An 11,903-nucleotide genomic window follows, 5' to 3' on the forward strand; every position below is an offset into this window, starting at 1 on the left:
GTAGAAGTACTCTTCGCTCATGCTGTTTTTTTGTAGCTTAACCCAGGTAGAACATTTTTGTCTAGGGGGATCCAGCACATAGTTCCGGGTAGAAGTACTCTTCGCTCAGGCTGTTTTTTGTAGCTTAACCCAGGTAGAACATTTTCGCTTAGGGGGATCCAGCTCATATTTCCGGGTAGAAGTACTCTTCGCCTAAGCTTGCTTTTCATAGCTTAACCCAGGTAGAACCTTTTCTCCTAGGGGGGATCCAGTTCATAGTTCCGAGTAGAAGTACTATTCACTCAGGTTGCTTTTCGTAGCTTAACCTAGGTAGAACCGTTTCGCCTAAGAGGATCCAGCTTATATTTCCAGGTAGAAGTACTCTTTGCCCAGGCTTGCTTTTCGTCGCTTAACCCAGGTAGAACATTTTCGCCTAGGGGGATCCAACTCATAGTTCCGGGTAGAAGTACTCTTCGCCCAGGTTGTTTTTTCGTAGCTTAACCCAGGTAGAACCTTTTCTCCTAGGGGGATCCAGCTCATGGTTCCGGGTAGAAGTACTCTTCGCTCAAGTTGTTTTACGTAGCTTAACCCAGGTAGAACTTTTTCGCCTAGGGGATCCAGCTCATAATTCCGGGTAGAAGTACTCTTCGCTCAGGATGTTTTACGTAGCTTAACCCAGGTAGAACCTTTTCGCCTAGGGGGATCCAGCTCATAGTTCCGGGTAGAAGTACTCTTCGCTCAGGATGTTTTATGTAGCTTAACCTAGGTAGAACCTTTTCGCCTAAGGGGATCCAGCTTATATTTTCGGGTAGAAGTACTATTTGCCCAGGCTTGCTTTTCGTCGCTTAATCCAGGTAGAACTTTTTCGCCTAGGGGGATCCAGCACATAGTTCCGGGTAGAAGTACTCTTCGCTCAGGCTATTTTTTGTAGCTTAACCCAGGTAGAACATTTTCGCTTAGGGGGATCTAGCTCATATTTCCGGGTAGAAGTACTCTTCGCCTAAGCTTGCTTTTCATAGCTTAACCCAGGTAGAACCTTTTCGCCTAGGGGGATCCAGCTCATAGTTCCGGGTAGAAGTACTATTCGCTCAGGTTGCTTTTCGTAGCTTAACCTAGGTAGAACCTTTTCGCCTAAGGAGATCCAGCTTATATTTCCAGGTAGAAGTATTCTTTGCCCAGGCTTGCTTTTCGTCTCTTAACCCAGGTAGAACCTTTTCGCCTAGGGGGATCCAACTCATAGTTCCGGGTAAAAGTACTATTCACTCAAAATGTTTTACGTAGCTTAACTCAGGTAGAATCGTTTCACCTATGGGGATCCAGCTCACATTTCCGGGTGGAAGTACTCTTTGTCCAGTTTTGTTTTTCATAGTTTAACCCAGGTAGAACTTTTTCACCAAGGGGATTCAACATTCTTTTTCCCAGTAATACAGGGCACCTACCCCTGGTTACATTTCCTTTTCAGTAATACATGGCACCAACCCCTGGTTACGTTTCCTTTTCAGTATAGGGTACACCAATCCCCGATCTCCTTACCAGTATAGGTTACACCAATCCCTAGCTGTGTTCTCCAATACAGGATACTTTATTCCCTAGTTGATTTGAGTTTAAATGCATGGTATACCACTCCCTGATATCATTGCCAATATAGGGCATCCCATTCCCTTGCCACATTTTCCCGACATAAGGAACACCAATACTTAGTTGAGACATTCTTTTGGGATCATGACCTTTTTCAGGGTACACCATTCTTGTTCTTTTATTTCTTTCAATAAAGAAGTAGTTTAGAATTTTTGTTACAATAACTCACGAAATTTTCCTAGTGAAAACTGGGGCAGAAAAATTTTATTCGTTTGTTTGTTGTGATGTCTGAGCAGATTTTACCGCGAGGCACAGTGTTTGAGATGAAAAAAATAAAAAGTCTCAATCCAGAATAAAGAAAAGAAAAGGAAAAGAAGTGAATCCAAATGCAGAAGCAGATGGAAAGGATATGGACTACTCAAGACATGACTGAAGTTACGAGCTTCACATTTCCCGTTTTGCTCAGAAGAAGCCGTAGAAGAATGAACTAGCACTTACAGCTAGCAAGCATCAAGGTTCAGATCAGAGCTTGCATGAACAACCAGTCAAGATTCAAGATCAAGCTTCAAAAGACTTATAGATAGGAATCTTGTAACTCATAGTTGATAGGCTTGTTTAGTTTCTTTCAATTTTGATGTAATAGCAAGACCGCGGACCGGAGCCTCGACGGAACCTTACTCGACTCTCCAAATCATCATTCCATCACTTTCCTTGAACTACACGCGACCTGATTCCCTTATAACCCGGGATATGTAGGCTGTCCAAAACCAGGACTCGGTTGCACCTTTTTCTTTTATTTTCTTCCTCTTTTGAATAACGATATGGTCAAAACTTAGTCACACAACTCACTTTATCTTTGCCTGAAAACTTTTAATGTTTTCAAGCAAAGAGGAGAATGCTGTGAGCACCTAATTTTTGACCGTGCTTGAATATTTCCCGCTTCCCAGACGTGTCCCCACTCAACCTTTCTTTGTCCCCCATGCTTGTCCCCCCATGCTTGTCCCCCCATACTTGTCCCCCCATGCTTTGTCCCCCATGCTTGTCCCACATGCTTTGTCCCCCACTCACAAACCCCATACCCCAAATTAAAGCACACCAAACTTCCTCCAAGAACGGAGGATCTCTCTTCTACACCAAAACAAAAGAGGGGGAGCAACCTTCTTCAACCTAGCCGCCTATCTCACCTTCTTCCTCCTCCACCCACAAATTTTGACCTCACTCACATACACGAAAGGGGACAGAAAAATCTAAAGAAGGCTGAAACTAAGAGCAAAAATCTTCCAGAAAAATATAAAAAGTTTGAAGTTAGTGTGTAGTTCTTTCCTATTTAAAAAAAACTGTCGAGTTTCAAGGTGTCTTCTGGGTTGCTACACTGATGTTGCTGTTGGTTTTGATCTGTGTTTGATAGCTGTGAGTTTGGATAAAGTCCATCACTTTTGTTTGCCTTCGAATCCGCGGCCTAGGCCACCTTGCTGTTCTTAAGTCTCTGCAAATAGATTGCAGCTGTTACTTTATTGTGAAATCTTCGCAAAAAGGTAACACTTGAATCTTCTTTTTTAGTTGAATATTTATTGCGATGAACAAGATTATTTTCTTGATTGTTCTGTGTTTATAATTAAAAATTATTGTTTGATGCTTAGATATCTATTGTTGTTAGAGTACCATCCAAGTTCGACTAGTGAATGATTTTTGCTCACTTTCTTCTAGATCAGTCTTCTTTACAAAATTCTGTATAATTTTGTTTTACTCATGTTAGTGGTAGTATAATATGAAATTAACCAAGAATATTTTCTATCATTTGGGTTCAAATACCTTGTCAGATTCATGTAACTATCCTGACTCTCATGTTAGTTTAAGTTTATTTCTCATGGATATCGAAATCTAAATCTCTTCATAAAGTAGAATATGTATGCAGGTTTGATAAGATTACGGTATCAATACATTATTTCTTTTCTACTTGGGATAGGGGTTTGTCTTTGAGATTATATTGGTGTAAAGATTCTTGGTGAACTTTGGCTAAATTTTAGTTCTATGTAAGAATAACATTTTATTTAAACAAATATAAATCTATTAGGCCAAATAGGTATGAGATCATTAAGTTATATCACATACACTCACAAACACACACGAAAGGGGGCAGAAAAATCTAAAGAAGGCTGAAACTAAATAAATAATCTACATTTTTCATAAATAAATAAAAAAGAGAATGGGAAGAAAGAAAGTGATTTGCGGCAGTTGGTTTCTTGCACTTAGAATTGAAAAAATAGTTATTTTAAAATCATAGTGGTCCCAATGCTATTTTAACCGCCAAAATCTCCAAATCATTCCATTCTTAAGTTGATAAAAAGCTAGCCCAATTTTCAAACATAAAGGGTTTTATCAATTAATTTCAAAGATCTATTCTCTTTAAATAGTTATATGACTTAAAGCACTTTTAAAATAGAAGGCCAGTGAATTCTTCATCACGTGCGTTAATAATTTTAACACGATCACGGATTCGCTTGCGTAGCGTGATTCTTACATTCAATAATTAGCTTTGCAAACAAATATCATGCCTTCTCTTTTAGGTTTAATTATTTTTGTCATAACCACCGACTCGCTTGCGTAGCGCGGTAATGACATTTAATAAATTTTTCAAATTAATTTCTCAAGTACAAATGTAGCAATTTTCTCAAAAGTAAAAGCACTACAAATAATTGATTGTCATGATTTCAGGTTCGCTTGCAAAGTGAGATTATGATAAATTAATAAATTTTGTTTTCAATCATGCATCCGCTTGCGTAGCATGGTTATAACAATGTAATATTATCCAAAAATATTCTTTAATAAATCTAATGATCAAGAAATAAAAGCGGTTAGGTAAAAGCATGAGAATCTTATAATTCACGGTTTATCCAAAATTAATTCATGCCAAATGTAGCCAATAAAGTGACCGTGCTAGAACCATAGGACTCGGGGAATGCCTTACACCTTCTCCTCGGTCAACAGAATTTCTTACCCAGACTTTGTTTTCGCAGAACAATAATAATAGAGTCAAACCTTCGTTTGACTAGGGATTCAAATAAAAGGTGACTTGGAACACCCAAAAACTTAATTCCAAGTGGCGACTCTGTAAATAAAATAATTCCTATTTCAAAATTATCACTTTAATTGGAAAAACTCTTTAACCCACAATCCATAACAGATATTTATCTTTTGTGGGGGATAAAAAGGGGTGTGACAAATATGAGGCCATGATTACAGGTCTCGAACTAGCCAAAAGCTTGGGAGTGGAGGTGATCGAAGTTAAGTGCGACTCCCTCCTTGTGGTAAACCAAGTTAATGGAACGTTCGAGGTTAGGGAAGAATGAATGCTGATATACTTAGACAAATTACAGGTGACGTTACATCGGTTCAAGGAATGAACTTTAAAACATGTATCTCGGGATCAAAACAGCGAGGCCGATGCCCTTGCTAACCTAGGATCGTCAATCGAAGACAACGAGTTCAACTAGGGTGAAGTCGTGCAACTTATGAGATTGGTGGTGGAAGAAGGCCATGCCGATATCAACTCGACGAGCTTAACTTGGGACTGGAGGAACAAGTACGTGGAATATCTCAGGAACGGAAAGCTGCCCTCGGACCCAAAAGAATCGTGGGCCTTGCATACAAAGGCAACCCGATTAAGCCTATCCGAAGATGGAACCCTGTTCAGAAGATCATTCGATGGCCCATTTCCAATATGTCTAAGGCTGTGGGATACAGAGTACATTCTGAGGGACATCCACAAAGGTACCTGTGGAAATCATTTGGGCACCGAATTATTGGTTCACAAAATAATCAGGGTTGGATATTACTAGATCGACATGGAAAAAGATGCAAAGGAATTCATCCAAAAATTTGATGGATGTCAAAGATACGCTCTGATGATTCATCAACCTAGGGAGTTGCTGCATTCAGTTTTTTCTCCAGGGCCGTTCATGAAGTGGGGGATGGATATCGTCGGCCCCCTTCCATGGGAACCTGGTAAGGCCCAATTTATATTATTTATGATTGACTACTTTTCTAAATGGGCAGAAGCCCATGCATATGAACAGGTCAGGGAGAAGGAAGTTATCGATTTCATTTGGGACCATATCATATGCCGATTTGGGATACCAGCCGAGATTGTATGCGACAATGGGAAACAATTCATCGAAGCAAAGTGACCAAATTCTTTGAAGATAATAACATAAAAAAAACCTATCGACACTTTATCACCCTAGTAGGAATGGACAAGATGAATCTACCAACAAAACTATACTCCAAAGCCTTAAAAAGAGGCTAACCGATGCCAAAGGAAAATGGAAGGAAATGCTACCTGAGGTCCTATGGGCATACCGAACAACCTCGAAGTCTAGTACCAAGGCCACCTCGTTTTCTTTGGTTTATGGTACTGAAGCTTTAATGCCGGTCGAGGTTGGAGAACCAAGCATCAGATTCTGATACGCAACAAAGGAATAGAACGACGAGGCAATGAGTACGATCCTTAAGTTATTGGACGAAGGGCGAGAAGCCACCCTCGTCCAACTGGCCGCCGAGAAACAACAAATCGAAAGATATTACAATCGAAGGGACATCCTTTGACACTTCAATACAGGGGAGTTGGTACTAAGTAAAGTCACACTAAGCACCGAAACCCGAACGAAGGGAAATTAGGGCCGAACTAAGAAGGGTCATACCGAGTTATCGAGATCACCGACAAAGGATCCTATAAGCTCGGAACAATGAACAACGAGCAATTACCGAACAACTAGAATATAACCCACTTAAAGCGATATTATTGCTAAGGTACGCCCCCGATTCTTTCTTCTATTTTTTATATTTCAAGCTAACACTTGCAGGTAACCAACAAAGGATGATACGAAGTCCTAGGTCTGAAAGCATGCGTTGCACTCTTTTTTCCTTGAACCGTTTTGTTCCCAATGGGTTTTTTGGCAAGGTTTTTAACAAGGCAACAAGTAAATCGTGCTAAGTTAGAATTGAAGGCTGGTTATGAACCGGTGATAATGATCACAATACCATTCGAGAAGGCAATATCCCTCAGATATCGACTTTAACAATGAAAGAAACTCCGTGATCGGTGGGGCTCGATCAATAGGATTTATTGTAATGGCCAAACGGTCAAATTGAACCATGACCACACAGATTGATCGAGCCCTGACACAAAACACGTATACATATACAATCATTGCGCACAAGAATAAAAAATAAGACTCTTCTTGTTTTTGATATCACATTGTTTAAGGAATTTCCTACTCCCGGTCCCTTAAGGGTATCGAGCCCAAGGGTCACCATAATCCGAGTTCGAAACTTTTACTCAGGGATTATCAATCGAGCCCAAGGGCCATCTCAAATCCGAGTTCGAACATTCACTCGGGGGACTGCCGATCGAAAACAATCTCGGACGGTCCGAGCTATCATATTATAGGGGCAAAAGACCTATTAGGCAACGCCCGAATTTTTAAGGCTACGGCCACCCCTGCTCGGGGATTGTTATCTTAGGCATGGCCAGATAACTTGGGATAGCAAGCCCACTGGGCGACGCCTGATCTAAAAGGTTACGGTCATATTAACTCGTCTTGGAGCCGTCCGAGACCCCTAACAAAAACAAGGCCTTCGAAAAATTCTTTTTTATAACCAGTTCTAAAGGCTACCCTCGACAAGGCTATAAACCTAGGATATTTCGGGGAAACATTATCGGTAACACCAAACCCCTACAACGCCTTAACCCAAAGCGGCGATAAAAGCAAGGTTTGGTTGAACCTTCGAACATAACCTAACTATTTCATGCTAAGGCATTTCAACCTTTACGAACACAAATAGAAAAGCAAAAGAAAAGTTCAAAAGCCATAGAAGGGAAAAGCCATACATATATATCAAAATTTATTTACAAGGACTGAATAGCCCCGATGCATGTTTTTTACAATGGCTGAACGACCTCAACAAAAAGCTAGTACAAAAGACAAAAAATGGCCTAATCCTCATCGGGGGCTACGTCGCCGCCTACGGGGTCTTCTTCACCATTAAACTCACCCAACTCTTCAGACACCTCGGAATCTTCCTCGGGAAAAGCCAGCTTTCGGGCATTGGCTTCGCATATCTTGGCGTTCTTGATTTCGGTCAATATGTCAAAGTTCTGAGCATGGACTCCCTCAAGGGCATCCCTTCGGGATTCCCACCTCGCATGCTTCACCATATTTTTTGCCTGCTCCTGAATAGCCTCGATATCAACCTTGAACTGGGCCACCTTTTTATCAGCCTCAGTCTTGTCCGTGATGACCTCTAACTTGGTAGCCTCGAGCTCCTTGGCCAGATTCTCTTGACCAAAAACAACCGAGTTCAGCTGAGATTGGAGTCCCTCGATTGTTTTGGCATGCGCCAAATTCTTCTCCTTTGTAGCCCGAATCTGAGCCTCAGCTGAAGCCAACTGTGCCTGAGCAATCTCTTTCTTCGAGGCCAGGTGATCCATATTCTTTTTCCACTCTTCGGTCTCGGCTTTGACCGTATCCACCTCACCTCGGAGTTGCTCGATCACGATAAGTTTATTCAAAACATGTGTGTTCGGATTATTAGCTACTGAGTCGAACTTGTCATCACTAACTTCAAAAACTCTCCTTACCTGCTCGACCAGGTCGGTATGTTCCCTACGAGCCGCTTCAAGCTCAGCTTGGGATTTTTCACTAAGGAGCTTGTAAGCGTCCCTCTTTTCAGCAAGCTCACGGGCCTCAGCCTCGTAACGCTTTGACTCCTCCTGGTATCGAAGAAAGGCCTCGTGATGAAGTACCGAGGCCTGGAAACACAAAGGAAAACATTATGATTATTCATGATTAAAGCTAAATACATAATAAAGGGTCATTCGAAATTACCCGATTCAGCGCCTGTTGAGCTTCGTTGAATAGGCAGGGTGCCTCTACCTCGTTCATTTTGGTTTGATCCTCTTCGGTCACCAAGCACTGAAGGTAACTGGCAATCCCCACCGGGGCAGAAAGAACCCGGGCATCCTCCGGGATGGACATATAAATTGCCCATCTCCGAGTAGGATCAACACTCGGGACTGGGAACTGATTCACTAATTTTGGGCTCGAAGAGGACCCGTCGGCTCCCGAGGAAGATGCCTTTTTTGGTACCGGCAAGTCGCCCAATCCGGTAACATCCTCCGAGGCGGTAGAATCCAAGCCATCGAAGAAGTGGTGAAGAGAATCTACTGCTCCTTGGGCCCCTTCGCCGAGGTTACCTATCATGGTCTAGGCCTCGTTTATCATTGAATCGGTAAAAGAAGGCAACCCAAAGAGGTCAATCACGCCAAGCGCCTCCTTAGGCATATTATCTTCTGACCGGGAAGTACCGGCCAAATTCCCTTTGTCAACTTCCCCAACTCGGGGAAAAACGGTCTCGGCCCTCCCTGGTTCGGAGGCTTCGGCTGCTACTTCTTCTACGACCTCCATGGCTTGAGCCAGTTTAGAACCATTTCTCACACGGGCCACCAGATTAGAATCTTCTTCTTTTTCTTCGGACACATCCCTCAACTGATGGAGTGAGTCCGGTGAGAGCTCCCGAGCGCTGGCATCTTTGGTTTTGCGCGCCAGTCGTTGAGGTCTTTTCTTTTCAGGGTTCGAGGGACTCAGAGCTTTTCTTTTCTTCTCCTCTTTATCCTGCTTCGGAGTAGGGGGATCAGCGTGTATGTCGTCATCAGCTGATAGAGGCCTCATTTCGATGTCTTTTGGTAAACCTGCAAAAAGAAAATATAACGGATCAGAGACCAATGATGAGAAAATAAGATCAAATATGTTATTAGGGAAAAACTCTTATCATGATTACCGGCCTCCCATCGGCCCTTCGAGAGCTCATGCCATAAGCACTCAAAGTAAGGTCTCCATGTCACGATGCCCTCAACCCACTCTTTAAGTTCAGGAATGACGTCCGACATTTGGGCGACAACTGCATCACATAACATCGATGAGAAACAAACGAAATGACAAGCAATAAAAGAAATACTAAAGGCAAAATCATACTTACGTTTCATGTTCCATTTCTCTGAAAATGGCATGTCCATAGCCGGAATTAAGTCCGAGGTCCTCACTCGAACAAATTAACCAAGCCAGCCCCGGTCCCGATCCTCATCGATACTCGAGAACAAGGTCTTAGTGGCTCGGCGTGCGAGTTTGATTAATCCTCCTCGGTAAAGTCGAGGGTTGTACATGCGCATGAGATGATCGATGGTAAATGGACACCCCTCGACCTTGCTCACAAAGAATCAAAGCAGAATAACGATCCTAAAAAATGAAAGATGTATCTTCCCGAGCGCCACCTCATACCTTTTGCAAAAAGCTATGATAACCGAGTCTAAAGGACCTAGCATGAAAGGGTAAGTGTAAACACTTAAGAAACCCTTCATATAGGTGGTGATCGACTCCTCGGGGGTAGGAACCACTAGGAGTTTATCTTTCCAGTTGCAGTCCTTTTTGACTTTATCGAGGATACTAGCTATAATCGTACATATGTACCTCGAGACTGGCTCACACCGACCCGGTACCATAGGCGTATTCTCAACCTTGAAGTCATCCACGGTTGGGCACCCAGCAGGGATATACGACCTCAGAGGTGGTTCCTCAATAGCAGCGTGTGGAACATTTTCAGATGGTTTTGAAGAAGAAGAAGGTGTTTCTTTTTTAGGAACAGACTTTGAAGACTTTGCCATTTGTTTTATAGAAAATAAAGAAAAGAAATTGCCGGTAAGGAAAGCTTTAAGTCTAACAGTTAGAAAACCAGAAGGTGAAGGTGGTGAAGTTTTTTTAGAACATAAGAAGAATTTTAGTGTAAAAGTTCTAATAAACGGATTGAAAGATATTTATAGGTTTCTCAAGCGGTGGTTCACCTCTCGAAGTGGCCGACCGTCAACTGACACACATTTAATGCCTTGAAGATTGGACCGACGGGATATTTCAGTTACTTTTTTTTGCTTACGTCATGATTTATCGAAGTGAGAACCAAGGGTTCACATAGTTTTTCATGGCCTACTCTCCAAAAAATGAGGGAACTATCTGTATATGGGTAAAACCGAGCTCGATGCTTGATCGAGCATCTGGAACGGTAGGCCAGGCTAGACACATCTATAAGAGATCGAAGTTATGGATGAAACCGAGCTCGATATCGAGGTTCGAAGTTCGACATGGTCAGCCAAGATCGGAATATGATATTGTTGGACCTAAAAGTATCGTCAAAACATGCCATCAAGACCATCAGCTTTGCCCTCGAGTTTACCGAAGGCACGACCGATCCTGCTTTTAACGGCCTCGAAGAAAAGCTTCGCCAACTCATCCGACAAGGATCCGTGATTCTCGACATTAACCAATTATTATGGCAGAAATCACAAGATTAAGTCAAAAAAAGGGGCCAACGGTCTACAAAATCAAGGACTTATGTTTTTTATAAAATAATGTCTTAAAAGGAAGATCTCCCTTAATATATAATGGGAACTCAGTAATTCATGGGCAGGCATTGTAACATACTTAAAAGAACAACATACTATTGTTTCTAGCTTTATTCATACCATTCCGGCTTCAATAATATTATATCTAAGGTCGAAGGAGATTAAACTCACAAGGCCTAGGTTGTTCAACTTGCGTGGTTTGCAATTATCTTTCCATTGATTACTTCCACATTAAATCTGATTTCTTGCTTTGTATCAAATAGATCACGTATCCTTAAGACCGCGTATAAATTCAATTGTTATCCGATTTTGAGGGTGAACAATATTGTTGACTATCGTTATTACGGAGAATATCACATTCCCTTCTCCCCTCAAATAAATACTCCTATCATATAAGAGATACTTTATTACATAAAGCTGTATAGAGATACTTAAAATGACTTTTGAAATATTAGATTTAACGTTTTCCTCAATTGTTAAAATAAGAAAACTATTACTCATGATTTGCTAAAATATGTGTTTCAGCGAAGTAATTTCTAGTTATTAACCTCTTATACTTGATTTATCATTGAGGAGGTTCTAAGTATTGGGTTGGAATGCCTTCCAAAGAAGGAAAAAAGTGAGGTTGTAAACATGGAAATACATTTTTGGTCCAAAAAGAATGACACATTTCTATAATTGGTAATAATTCAGCTTTAAACTCTTTATTTTATCTATTTTACTCTTAATGAGAAGTTTTTATAACCACACAAATATCATGACCCTACAAAACTTTTACCCTTTAAGTTTTTAAGACAATAAGTTTTTAAAGTCTTTTTTTTTCCTTAAATTTCGTGCCAAGTTAAACTATTTCATCTATAATGAAACGGAGAGAGTAATAACTGTAGCACCACTA

This window comes from Nicotiana tabacum, chromosome 19 (assembly GCF_000715075.1).
Source record: "Nicotiana tabacum cultivar K326 chromosome 19, ASM71507v2, whole genome shotgun sequence".
Taxonomy (NCBI): Eukaryota; Viridiplantae; Streptophyta; class Magnoliopsida; order Solanales; family Solanaceae; genus Nicotiana; species Nicotiana tabacum.